Source organism: Mus caroli, chromosome 18 (genome assembly GCF_900094665.2).
Source record: "Mus caroli chromosome 18, CAROLI_EIJ_v1.1, whole genome shotgun sequence".
In the NCBI taxonomy this organism is placed as follows: domain Eukaryota; kingdom Metazoa; phylum Chordata; class Mammalia; order Rodentia; family Muridae; genus Mus; species Mus caroli.
In genome coordinates, this window is record NC_034587.1 from 23,133,887 (window position 1) to 23,147,632 (window position 13,746).

At 38.7% G+C, this 13,746-nt stretch overlaps 2 long non-coding RNA genes across 3 annotated transcripts in view; both read left to right on the forward strand.

Moving 5' to 3' along the window:
• Positions 1-9,893, forward strand: part of LOC115029845 — a 112,462-nt gene extending 102,569 nt beyond the window's left edge. For both annotated transcript variants that reach the window (XR_003835403.1, XR_003835401.1), the window contains one exon: positions 9,569-9,893. This is a non-coding gene — a long non-coding RNA (uncharacterized LOC115029845). The remainder of the gene's footprint in view (positions 1-9,568) is intronic.
• Positions 9,894-11,260: 1,367 nt separating this feature from the next.
• LOC115029861 lies at positions 11,261-12,435 on the forward strand. The gene is made up of 3 exons (XR_003835419.1): positions 11,261-11,337; positions 11,462-11,553; positions 12,384-12,435. It is a non-coding gene; the product is annotated as an uncharacterized LOC115029861 (long non-coding RNA).
• The last annotated feature ends 1,311 nt before the right edge of the window (positions 12,436-13,746 follow it).

A 13,746-nucleotide genomic window follows, 5' to 3' on the forward strand; every position in this document is an offset into this window, starting at 1 on the left:
AGAGAGAGAGAGAGAGAGAGAGAGAGAGAGAGAGAGAGAGAGAGAGAGAGAGAGAGAGCTAATGTCCTCTCAGTCTAGGCTATGGCTTCTGAGCTCGCCTTTAAGGTTTTTTTTTCAAACCTTTCCTCAAAATCACTGTCTTCTGAATCCAGTCCTGTGGAGGCTTCACGTTGTCAACCCATCATTCTTGTGATGCAGTTAATCTCTCCTAAGCCCTGTAAGAGACACTCTTTCTTCTAGTCAATAAATACCTGAACATATTTGTAACCCACAGCATCCTTTACTCCAACTCATCCATTTCAGTTTTTCCCATCAGGCCTCCCTATGGGCTTTTCTTCTGTCTCTCCTTATCCACCTTACTTTGGCATTGGTATGGTAAAAAGCCAGAATGTCTTCACTAGGGATAAGGTATGGGGACACACTCTTGATATGTGAGAGGGTGTGGATTGGTGTGAGGAAGTAGATGAAAGGACAGAGCTTTCATGCTATTTCTGTGATGAACCCCTCATTTTCTAGACCACCAATGTACTTGTTTCTATAGCATCTTCTTTACTTAAATACAATGGGAGAAGAAAGACATTGCAAAATTTCAGTGTAGAAGACATCTTTAAAAAGTACACTTTAGCCACATGCACTGAATGAAATATTGAGTAATTGGTATATTATTTTTAAAAGTGACATTAAACAACACTGCAGGACTGACTGCTTACATTACCATGTCTGTCTTCTCATGTGTCAGCAACAAGTAACACTGAAGGAGGCCTAATTATCATATTCACAGGGGTAGAGGTAGTAAAACAGCTATGTTGTGCATTGCTCAGGATGCTCAGAGCTGAAATAGATAGACTATGTAGGAGACTGGTAATAGGTAATTATTCTCTACTTACATATTCAACCTCATAATTCTAAATTAAGGTAAGTGGAAAAAGCTTATAAAATATTCAAAGCTCCTTTATCTTTCCTCCTCCCTCTTATTAGAAACTGTGCATGAATTTGCATAGAATAAACTGAGCTCATAAATCAAAGAAGAAACTGCAAGAATGCTCTTTGTAAGTTATAATTTAAGGTTAACTGTAGCACATTTTGCTTACTGTATTATTAATGACTTTCGTTCACTCATGACAAGATTACATATTAAAAATTGTTGGTAGACAAAACTCAGCTCACAATCAATTTGCTTCTTAATGTGAGCAATCTGTGTGCATCCCCACAGCGGAAGCAGTTTTAGCGAGGATAATGGAAGGAGTTCCTTGGGAAGATCCTGTTCACACCACTGTGCTCCCTTAGGGGTGTGATTGACAGGTGGCTCCAAATGAGAAAGGGGGCACTAAGGAGAGACAGATCTTGAATGAGTTTTCTCTGTGGCTCAAAGTGACTATACCCACATGTGCCCTATCTCCCCTTTCTCAATATTGAATGCTTTATGATTTCCACACCTTTGCCTGCAACTTCATCTCTGAGTCCTTACAAACATCTTTCTGTCCCATACCTAACCCCAAATTATTTCTGAGTGGTTTTTTTTCACATCAAATTCTCAGGGACTCTGCTCATTTCACTTGCTTTCTCTTCTTTCCTTCTGCATGTGTCACATGTCATTCTTTGTTGCAGCATTTCTGGTTCTCTTCCTTCCAGTCAAACAGTGCCAATGCTGACTCTAGTTGCAGCTTCTGACTGACCAGTCCTCTTTGTACTTCCTTTGTCCATCTGAGAGGAAAGTTGTTCGGAATAATACATTTAGATATTTGTTGCTTTTTGTGGCAAACATTGTCCCAGTTTGGTTTCTGTTACTGTAATAAACATCATGACCCAAAGAAACATTGAGGGAAGAAAAAGGCTTTCTTTGGCTTACATTTCCACATCACAGAACATCTTGGAGTCAACATAGCAGGGACTCAAGCAGGAATCTGGAGGCAGGAACTGAACCAGAGACCATGGAGGAACAGTATTTACTGGATAACTTCCTCTGTCTTGCTGTTTTACCTACCTTATACAGCTCAGGACCACCTGCCCAGGGATGGTACTTTCCAAATGAAATCTTCCCTTCTCCATCAGTTAGCAATTCTAAAAACTAGCTTACAGAAGTGGTCACAGGCTGATCTCATGGTGACAGTTCCTTCGTTCAGTCTACTTCTTTTCAAGTATGTCAAAGTGATGACTAAAGCCAGCTATGACATACATAAGGACACCCTTCCTCACTTGGAGAATCAGAGAGAGTATTCACAAGGGTGGAAGTTAACATGAACAGTTTTGATACTGTACATGACTGAGGTTTGTGTTGTATACCTGGTCCTGCGTAGGATACATTTTGATTGGATTAGATTATTCTGAGTGCCTTTTGATGTTCTGAAACAAAAAATGTCATATCAAAATATTACTTTGCCTTACTTAGTGATTTAATCATAGTATTATAAATTCACACAAATTATCATTCATTTGTTAGGGAATGTGTTGAAGTTATGTCAAAACTTTAACCATATTTGAAACATTTGAGGTTTCTACTTGTAGGGTAATCTACCTTTGACTTCAGAATAATGACACTCGTATAACAGCTAAAAATTTGACAATGGATCCTACGATACCACAGAAGCAGATCCACACAGACAAGTTTCTTAACTGATGCAAAATTTTTAAGGTGACTACAGTTTTCATTTTAGTCCCCATAGTCAAAGATCCCAGTTCTGCATTGTTCTTAAGAACATCACCAGAGAAAGCTGGATATTTGCAGAGTAACTTGATGCATATTCATAAGAGAGAGAAAATGAGTGTGACAGGGTATGAGGTGAGCATGGACACATGAAAAGATACTTGACTCATCCTGAATGACACAACCCAAGACAGCAATTAAACTTTGATAAAGGTGTTGATATGGGAAGGCAATGGCGATTCTGTATTTTCTTCATCATGAGTGCTTTTGGGTTCTCATGTCACCATTTCAATGGCCTTGAGCTTCAGCTCTGTAGCAGAATCAGTAGCTCACAATCCCGAGTCCCTTGCTGAAGCTCTGAGCATGTGTTTTCAATGTTTTCCTTTCCATACCCAAGGTACCTCACAATTGTGATGTCCTGAGCAGATCTAGGTTTTTAGCACAGCCGAATAAACCCTCAATTTTTCTTTCTCCGTGCATGACACTGACATTCACTCAGCCCTTGGAACACCATTTGAGTCACTGCAGCCTCTGGGCTTCAGAATCCAAAATTCTAACCAACATCTCCCAGATCATCTATCAGTACAGCTGCTGGGTCTCTCCCAGCAGAAGTTTTTGGCCATCTGCCTATAATCTCTACTGCTATAAACTCAGCTATCTAAATCCAATCTTTGTTCATAGCACTCTCCTAATTTTAAACCTTTCACAGGCTCTTTATATGTTATAGCATACTTTCAGTATGTTATGAAGAAGCCTTCATGAGTTCGTCATGTCTGCCTTTGCATTTCTTCTTCTGCTTCTACTATACGCTGATTGAATTAAAATCTTTCTCTCATTTGTTTCTCTTTCTCATTTCTCTTTTCTCTTCTGCCTCTTAAATTTTAGGTAGCAACTCTATTTTACATTCAGCCAGAGGCATAGCTTTTATTTCTGTGATGTTACTAAAAATGTTAATTTAATTCATTAAAAATGTATTGTGCATCTATTATGAAATTCTAGGAGTTAGGAAATTGGGAGAATGAAGACAGCTGAGTAAAAGCCCAGAGGGTAGGAAAACAGAGATGACCCTGAGGACCCTGGGAATTTTTAGCAGTTCCTTTCCTTTCCAAGAGCAGAAGTCAGTAACCCTGGGGACCAGTTGTACTGAACAGAGGCCACTCTGCCCTGGGACCAATTGCTGGCCTGACCTCCTTTGAATGGAGACCAAGTAATGGATGCAAGCTGATTGACTAATATTTAAGAATTATTTCCCCAAATTTTACAACACAGGCCACAATACCCAATACCTAGAATCAACAATTGAAATGGCATTCCTGTTATTACGATGCTAGCTTTTCATATGGTTACATAACTGTAGCTGAGTTTGACTGTGAGATTTTAGGCTCTTTAATTTGTGGAAGTCATTTTGCTATGGGCAGGTGTTCAGTTACTCAATTGTCATGAGGTCCATCAGAGAAAAAACCTTTATGATAATTAAAGTGCTATATTACCTTTGTACCTTGGTGGAAACTGAAGTACATCAAGCTTGGAGAAAGAAGAATCCAGGCTGTATACCTAGAGAAGGATTTTGGATTCTTACTCTGTAGACCAGTGACCAGAGAAAAGAGGGAATCAAAGAAAAACACATACATAAAGAGGAACCTCAAGAAAGAGAAGGGACTCCTCTCAGTCTCCCACCTGTTAAAGAGTCAAGGTAAAATCTAAATATTATAACAGGGGAAAACCATATTATTTGAAAGCTACTCTCAAAAGTCACAAAATCATTCATTATTAATGATCAATTGATTAGAGAAGTTCTGAGAGGGTCAGATCAATGCAGACTGGGGAAGCACAAAGGGACTGGAGGAATAATGCTGAAGTGTGAGAGGGAAGACAAAGCCCTTGTCAAAGCAGGAAGGCAAGGGCACCCCTGCATTTTTGACATTCATACTTTCTGAATTGCCTCCCTCAGTGCATATGCTAATGGATGCCTGACCAGAGGATGTTCTGTATATGTGCATAGGCACATTGTACCTATACAACTCAGGGTTGAGCCGAAGTCCCCTGGGTTAGGTCTTCTGTTTCATGTTTAGTCATTTATATGCTAAAACACATTGAGGACACCTTCATTTCCCCTCCTCCCTAATTCTATTCCTCTAGAAGGTGTGGGTTAGTAGCTATGGCCATTTTGGTTAATTCCTTTCAAGTTCTCTTCCTATGCTGTCATCGGAGTAGATCAGATCAATTAATGTGGATATATTCACTCATGCATATTTGAAACTTAAATGACATCATTTGTATACATATAGGTGACCCCTGATTTATGATGACTTGACTTATGATTCTGTGGCTTTGTGGTGGTGCAAATGTGATACTCACTTGGCAGGAACTCTTCATTGAATTGTTACCTTTGTCTTCCCTAGTGATATGTGATATACTCTCCCGTGATGTGTTCCACCAAGAGTGAGTGAAAATTTCCAGTTCATGAGGTAGGGAAGACTCTGAGCTGGGATGCTTGCTTGGTTAGGTGCATTAAGTAGGCATCATGTTGATGGAGAGCCATGGTGTCTGTGTGTTCAACTTAGGATATCTTCGGGGATTTAGAGGGACCATCATGCCTTATATATTATGGCTCTCTTGGGTTGCTTATTTGTTGTGCGTACACACAATCTTGGTAATGCCTCCTTCTCACTTCCTATCCTTTTATCTTATGATGTCTGGTAATAAGGAGGTCTTGATATATATAGATAAATTTATACAGTATATTACTGACTCACATCGATGTTTACAGCTGCTTTTTCTATAATAGATAGTAATAATACATAAACATTCCAGTACTTACAACTTTGGACAAAGTATACTTTTTAGGTAGGACAGGTTAGCGAAAGTATGATTTTGAAAAGAGCAATTTGTTTGAATAATATGAAGATTCAGTTTGTGTTCCACTAAAATTTGGAATGTATATAATTCCCAAATCTTTAAACCAAAGTTATCATTTTTTGTTTTTGAAATCTATGTATAACACTGATATGTTACACTACTGTTTTAAGATATATCCTTTTTGGGTATCAGCAAAATTCAGCATAATTTGGGTAATTGCTCATTTTATTTTTCAAGTTTATTTGTATTGTTCTCAGTAATTCATTTATCTTATTATATATATTCCTTATTTTTAGAAGTAAATCAGTTTGAATTTCACTGAATTTTTTCCCTAAACATCAGGGACCTAAGCCAAGAGACACAAGTGTGAAGTGAGCTAAATAATCAATTAATCAATACTATTCACCAGGCAATTAACGTCTCTGGCCTGTGCTGGATGTTATTGTGGATACAAGTCTGACTTTTAAGAAGCTTATGTGATCTCTAAGAGTGATAAGACTCAAACTGCGATCAATGACATCACCACTGCTTATTAGACCAACAGACTAAGCCACAGAAAAAGGGAGGCTCTGTAGTCTGAACAAGCTGGAGAGGGATTATCAAAGAAGAGATGATTCTGCTTAGAGAAGGATGCTGAGAGATGCAGGGTCATTTTAAACTTAGAAGAATGATGTCGGTCCAAGTGTTAAGAGGCCTGCAGACGGCAACCAGTTTTGTCATCCAAAGGCAGAAATTATGAACACAAGATACCTGGGTCTGCTTGAGCTACTGTGAGGACTGTCCCAGACCCACTTCATCATGGGGTACTCACCTCTGCCATTTGTGTCTTTCTTGACTTTGGGAAGCTGTGTCAAGGTTCAGGAAGACAGATAAGGACAATGCACTCTTTTACTCTTCTGACTTCGCTAGGTCCCCCAGGAAGCTACTGGATCTGGGACCTGCCTGATTGCAGCCCCCCACAGCCTCATCATTTTGTCCAGAGGTGCCATTGCTGCAATTACAATCCAAACTCAGAGTCAATTACTCACTGTGTGAAGCACCCCCAAAAGATTGCTTTTTCCTTTTCTGTTACTATCACACATAATTGCACTCTGTGTGATTGCTAAATTCTTATTCCTGACTATAATGTCTACAAGGATCTTGGCTGATTATGAAGTTCTTCCATATCCTGTCACTGACCTCATTGACACATTCCGTAAGTTTTTTTTCTATTTGATTCATCAGTTGTACACTTATTTTCTCCTATCAATTATTCAATTCCTTGTGAGCAAAGAATCACTATGTTTTCCCTGCTGAGTTTTCCATATGTTCATCCCTTCTTCCCTCTTCCTCGTCTCTCTATTAATGTGAAGTTAGTACCTCCCATACCCTAGCTTTGTACTGATGTTTTATTTTGCTGGCATTGCTTTGTGTTTCACACCTGCTGTCCCTTGAGCTTTCTACTTCTTGGACCTCAAGGACATTATGAGCTGATCCAGGGCATGGACTTTTGTTTGATGCAACTTGAAGCAGAAGTTCTGATCCCTGTGCTTTTCAATGTCACTGTTCTGTGTACTACTTACCCTTGGGACCTATTTAATGAGATCAATCAATCAATCATCAATAATTTTCCAGCTGTTAAGTAATGTAGAATGAGATGAAAATGATAAGATTCAATCTGAACCCTCAAAGGCAGCAAGAAATGGAAACAAGGATAAGAATTTGGGGATAGCATAGACTATCATCTGGAGCATCACTTGATGAAGGGAGACATAGTGCCAGCTTCCAAACATTTTCCAAAAAAATAAAAATGGCTTTATTCAATACTTATGTCAGAACCAATGTTCTATAGGCTTGGTCTACTAAAAAAGATTGAATTGTGAAGAAGTTGGAGCATATTTCATGAAGTCAGCATCTACTGTCTTTTTGGAAAATTCCACATAAATACATCTACCACCATTGCAAAACACAAGTGTAGATAATGTATGAACATTTCAAATAGACAGTGAGACTTTAGCTTTATGCCTTAGGGACTAACTAAGGAAACTAAGCCAAGGTCTAGTCATTTGTGCTGAGCAAGCACAATGGGAACAAACAGGAGGAACTATATGGGATATATGGTTACTTAAGAAATACTACCCCATAGTCTTGAGTATTTATAGACATGAACCTCTAAATAAAATGGTAGTCTTGTCTGCTTCTGGTGCAGGAACCACTCCATGGTAATCTTAGTGTCTAGATTTTTCAGAGCTAATGTATCTATGTTATGTTTTGAGAAGAGCTCTGCAAGCCATAAAGCTTGAACGTAAGCAGGGTTCAATATAAGAAGTCTAGAAGACTAACAGTTAAAACATACTCCTCACTCTCTGAAATAGTTGGAGTTTTCCAATGTATAAATGTAGTGTGTGTGTGTGTGTTTGTGTGTGTGTGTTTTCTCTTGGTAAATAGATACTTTATGGCCTTTTTTGAAGGGAAGTGAAACAGAAGTGATGATATTAGAGACTGGATTGTAAATAATGAGGAATGTCTAATAGCACAACAGAGATGGCAAGAATTATTTTTTTTTATGTACTCTGGCCAAGAATGATTGGACTTTTAAAGGGTGGGATAAGAAGTGATTTAAAGACTGTTGCAGAAGAAGGAAAGAATCATGCTCATATTGAGAAAACAGCATGTTAGGAAGGGATGTTGGAAGATGCGAGGTCTAGGGATGGGCTAGATAGTTCATGTTTCCAAAGTAAAGGCAGTCTATGTAAAAATAAAGACTTCTGTTAAGAATGTGTGAGAAATGTCATGTGGTTTGCACAAGAAAAAATTGGCAGTACTCCCTGAGCTATGGGAAGTAACTGGGTCTGTCCTGACAATGCCTGGAAGATATCCTCCTGGTGACAAAGACATCATTTTACACATACTCTCAGGGCTATGCATACCTCAGTCATACCTTTACAAACAAATAAATGGTTGGTATAACTGTACCTTAATGTAATTGTATAAGCATTTTTGATAAATCAGAATTTATTCTGAAGATTGAGTTGAGGGTAGATCATGTATACAATCTCTAATGTTGTGTGTGTGTGTGTGTGTGTGTGTGTGTAAGGGAAAATTAATGAATACCATTCATAAGGATAATGATGATAATGTAATGCATAGAACATTTTATAAGAACTTTCAAACAACACTATTGAGTTCTCAGTGATAGACTTTATATAAAAACTTTACATAATTTAAAGATTAACCATCATTTTTTATGTGATTGAGCATTTTGTGTTTTGACTAACAACAGTATAAATTAAGTATTACTGTTCCAATTATTTTATTTAAGGTTATAGGAGCTTAAAGAAGGTAAGTAATTTGCCCAGGGATGCATAGACAATGAATGGTTGAGCTGGATTTAACATCACATCTGATGGGAGCTACTAAGCCCTTCCCTGCATCAGAAACCCTCACAAGAAGTATGATAAGGATTGGCCATTGTAGACTTATCAAAATATTTAAATGAATTTTCCAGTAGTAAATGGTCATTGGATTCTATTATCTCTGAGTCTCCTTTTTCAACATTTGCCTTCAGCTGAGAGGCCTGCTGCTTATTTTGTCTTCATGAGCCATATCGCTGCCTTAGTTTGGATTTTTCATTTTGGTCTCTGTAAAGTGATGATGAGTCTTATGAATAACAGCTCTTAGTTTTATGACTTCTCTTTCTCTGATAACCAATGCCTCACTTTAATTTAATAGGGCTTGTTGTGTTTTGTTCTTTCCAAATTGCCTGCATCAAATCTTTCCAATTTAGATCTCATGAAAGAAATGACTATAACTCTTTGTATACATATTTTATTGGTTGATATATTATTTAATTAAAATGTGTCATTATAATAATGTTCAAATAGAAAAACCATCTTTGGTTATAATCAGGCTGAGTTAATAAGTATGGAATTTGTGAGTTGACAGAGAAGTATGTATGACTAGTAGCCAGAGAATTCACTTCAAATCAGAAGCACAAAGGGTGAGCTGAGCATGATAGAATACCAACTAACCATAAGTGTGAGGAAGCCTTTGATACTATGACTCACTGTTTTTCCTCCTCCATAGAATTTGAAGAATACAATTTCATAAAGGATGAAGTCTCGAAGGATCATTAAAGGGATGCTACTGAAAGGATAAGTGTTGCTTAACCTTTTATATTTGTATAGTATAGTCTATATGTAAGCATAAGTATAGGTATTTTGGCAAACAAATAGTTTATGACTCTTTTCTTTTAAGGCAAATGAATCCAGAGTGGTAAAAACCAGATTGCAGAGAAGTCAGGGGTGTCTAAATGGCTCAGCAGAGACAGCAGGTGCAAGCTATTCTTTTAAGGAATTAGGTGCCCAGGTAGAGGAGAACTGGGAACTTAATGAAGGAGCAAGGAGAGATAAATGAGGCTGCAGTGCAGAGACAATGAGACCATGTTAATAATCTGAAAGAAGCATGCTGAGGGAGAGTGTTGTCAGGAGAAAAGGGGGAAATAGGATATAGAGAGGGTAGAAAAGATGTGCTATAAAAACAAAGTTAAATTTGATAAATACCAGCCCCCTGAAAGAGCAAATTCTCTGGGACAAAGGCTAAGTGTATTAGCCAGCTCTGTACTCCTTCGATAAAATGCTCAGGTAAACAGTTCAAAGAAGAAAAGGTTTAACTTGACTCATGGTTTCTGAGGAATCATTCATTATTCACTTGACTCTGTGGACTTTGAGGAAGAAGAATAATAAGGTAGGGGTTATGGATAGAGCAAAGATGTTCATTTTTTTCTGGATGTGAAGTATAAATTCAGAGTCAGGAGGGAGAGTCTCAATGTGCCCACTAGAGACTGAGCACTGGGTCCCCAATGGAGGAGTTAAGAGAAAGGACTGAATGAGTTGAAGGAGTTTGCAACCCCATAGGAAGAACAATATTAACCAACCAGACCCCCCAGAGCTTCCAGGGACTAAACCACCAACCAAAAAGTACACATGGGGTGACCCATGACTCCAGCTGCATATATAGTAGAGGGTAGCCTTGTAGGACATCAATAGGAGGAGAGGTCCTTTGTCCCATGAAGGCTCAATGCCCCAGTGTAGTGGAATGTGAGTGGGGAAGACAGAAGTGTGTGGGTGGGTGGCAGAGCACCCTCATAGAATCAGGGGAGGGATAGGATAGGGGATTTCTGGAGGAGAAACCAAGAAAGGGGAAACATTTGAAAGGTAAATAAATAAAATAAAAGATTTACTGTAATGACCTGACTGTTCACATTATAAGATCAATACAACAAAACAGGGACCAGTGACTACTCCTTCAACCCTTGGCCTTTGGGGTATATTTAAGATCCAAGACTTAACATGGTGTTGTGTAAAATATACTAAGAGATTATCGAGTTATGACTAGGATGCTGTGAGAGACCTGACAGCATCAACATTCTTCCCAGGATTTTAGTTCCATTGCTCAAGTCAGGAATACTCACTGTTATTAAAAAGACACAAAGGATCTGAGGCTCAGAACCCATAAATGCCATGCTTCATAGTAGAGGTCCCAGGATAATTCTCTGCAAGTATGTTTCTGATCTAGAAAATGAGATGGAGCCCAAGCATAAGGCTATAAAGCTCAGGTTAGATTCAATGTAAATTAAACATGTGGTATGCATGTGTGTTGTAATGTGGAAGCCAGAGGTTGGCAGGTTGACATAAAATGTCTTCTTTTGTGATTTTCCACTCTCTTAAATGCATTATTATTATTATTATTGTTGTTGTTGTTGTTGTATATGTGTGTGATAGATGGAGGGCATGAGAACAGCAGAGCACAAACATGTACAGGTGCAAGCATAGCAAAGCTGGTGATACATACAGGTTAGTCAACAGTTCTCAAAAGTCAGTCTGTCTTCTGTGTGTTCTGGGAATTGAAGTCATGCCATCAGGCTTGCATGGCAAGCACTTTTACCCACTGATCCATCTTTCTGGCTCTTCCCTTTAGTCTATGCTTCTCTCCATGAGCCTGCAGCTGGATGTTTCAGCTAAGTTCTCTGCCTGTCAATCCCCTGACTCACCCCCATGCTCATGTTACAGGTATACATCTCCAAGATTTTATTTTTAAACATGTGTTCAGGGGAGTCTAAGCTCAGGTTCTTTTGCTTGTGTAGCACAACCCACTGAGCTATCTAACAAGCTCTCAATGAACTATTTTTAATTTTCAAAAGGGAAAACAATGGAAGAAAATACTGAAGAAGTGTGTCTGTTGTGTCTGACTGAAAGGATAAGAGAAAAGTTACATTTTAGCTATTCTTGGAAAAGGTGAACTGATGATTGTTAACCAAGGCAGGCTAGAGATGTTTCAGAGGAGGGGGACAGGGCCGAAGATTTCCTGTAGTGTCTAAATCTTCTGTAAGTTTTCTTAAGTTTCTGGGTTGTCTTTTTCTTTTCAACATCGACCACAAGGCTTTGGTTTTTGTTTTTTTCTAGGAATGGGTGGTAGGATATCTAGCTGAATTGAAATTGACAAAACTGGGTAGCTCAGACAGGGCAGCCTCGGGAGCGGCCTTTAACCACAAAAGAGATATTGAAGGCAATATAATCAATAGAGTGTTGTGGATGCAGGAGGAAGATGATGAAACCCATCAAATTTGATACTGGGCAGAGGTCAGTGTCAGCTTCTTAAAGAAGGCTCACTTAATGTTACCCTCCACTCAAAGCCTTCCACACCTATGCTAATACTGTAGGCTGCCTGGCTTGCACTGCCTTGAGCAATTGGGAACCTCTGCGTTGTAGATGTATACATTTCCTGAACTTCTAGGTTTTAGAACTTTCATTTCAAGTGTCCATTTTAATCAGTCATTACTCACCTCTCTGAAGGCTCGTTCAATCACTCATTAGTTTGTTCTGCTGTAATTTATCCATAGCAACTTTTGGGAAATCTGACCAGAGGATCCTTGCCACTTTTCTTCTCAAGAGGTAGAGTCTGTTTCCCCATCTTAACTCCTGATGTGTTCTAAAAGTACAAGGCTATGATCCTTTAAGTCATGGCCAAGTTCCAGTGTTGACAACAGCCATGATGGCTAGAGGAGAGAGAAACTCAAGTGAAGTTAGCCCCAAATACTAACACACTGTTGTTAGCAAACAAAGGAGCTTATAATAAACTTTTAATACAAACATTTTGCGAGTCATTTATTATGTAATGCATGTTAATGATCAAATAGCTTGCAGACAAATACAGGAAAGCCCTTAGCTGGAGGGAGAGTGAAATCTCTCCTTCTGAATCTCTCAAATTTTCAAGAAGGCCACCATAAGAGTTTTAAAGAGGTAATCTTAAAATCATCTTGGTAAACAACTCATGTTGGAAGGGTCTCAGTTAGTCAAGTGCCTATTGTATAAGAAGACAAAAAATTAAGAACCTACATAAAAATCAGGGCACTTGTATTCCAAGCTTTGGGTAGACAGAGACAGAGCCCTACAGCTCTATGGATAGCCAGCCTAGCAAACTGGGTGTGTTTCAGGCTCAGTGAGAGAGCATATCTCACAAAATAGTGATAAAACATGATAGAGACCATTGACATGGATTTCTGGTTTGCAGGATCACAGAGACACATGTTGACACACCCACATACATGCATTTATATATCCACCATAACAAGCACATGAGCCCCACATATACACAATGCATCACATATACACACTCCAAAAACTCTCATTGACTATCAAAACCATAACATTTAGGCAAAACTTGTGGAAATGTTGGATGACACTTCAAAAATACCCATCAGACAAGTAAGCATTCTGTAAGCAGGCAATGGTGGTGGGAAGAATAATAATGCTCAAGACAGCTCAGGAGCAAAGGAGCACTCTCTGACACTGGGAGGGTATGGTAGTCCATGCAGTGGTAGATATACATCTTCAGCAGAGAGGATAGTCTTGGTGTAATCTTTGTCACAAGTTTGAGACTACTTATGTTCCCTTGCAAATGATGTATGAATTATAATTTGTCTAGCTGACTCATTTGTCCACAACTTGAGCACATGCTTATCCATAAATACTGACATTTCATCTCCTTAATGTTCTATTTCTTTTTGCAAGTGAATGAGTCAGGCTTCTGAGTTTTATAGATTGTTCCTCTAAACTTGATGAATGCATTGGGTGTATTGTTAGCCTGGTGTAGAGATCTGTGAGTTAACCAAAACTAGCCCTTTATTCCTTGAGTTCCAGTCTGGATATTCCACCACACTGATATTTGACCACACTGGTATCCTTTCACTAAATTGCAGCACA